Source organism: Montipora foliosa, chromosome 3, assembly GCF_036669935.1.
Source record: "Montipora foliosa isolate CH-2021 chromosome 3, ASM3666993v2, whole genome shotgun sequence".
In the NCBI taxonomy this organism is placed as follows: Eukaryota; Metazoa; Cnidaria; class Anthozoa; order Scleractinia; family Acroporidae; genus Montipora; species Montipora foliosa.
The window spans coordinates 2,015,585-2,015,815 of NC_090871.1; positions in this window are offsets into that span (position 1 = coordinate 2,015,585).

The window sequence follows — 231 nt, forward strand, 5'->3', positions numbered from 1 at the left end:
TTTTCGTCTTCCAACAGTTCGAGTAGCGAAAACGCTACGAGCGATTTTCGTTTCACTTTTTGCGCCAACTTGAACTTGAACCAGTTTCGTCAAGAAATTTCGGATAGTGTTTTGCCACTACCTCCACATTTACATCCAACAATGTTGCATGTTGGATGTTGCATCCAACTTTGTTCGAAAATTTGGCCAGAGCTTCCCTAATACGGAACTTAAGCAACGACGACGGCAACG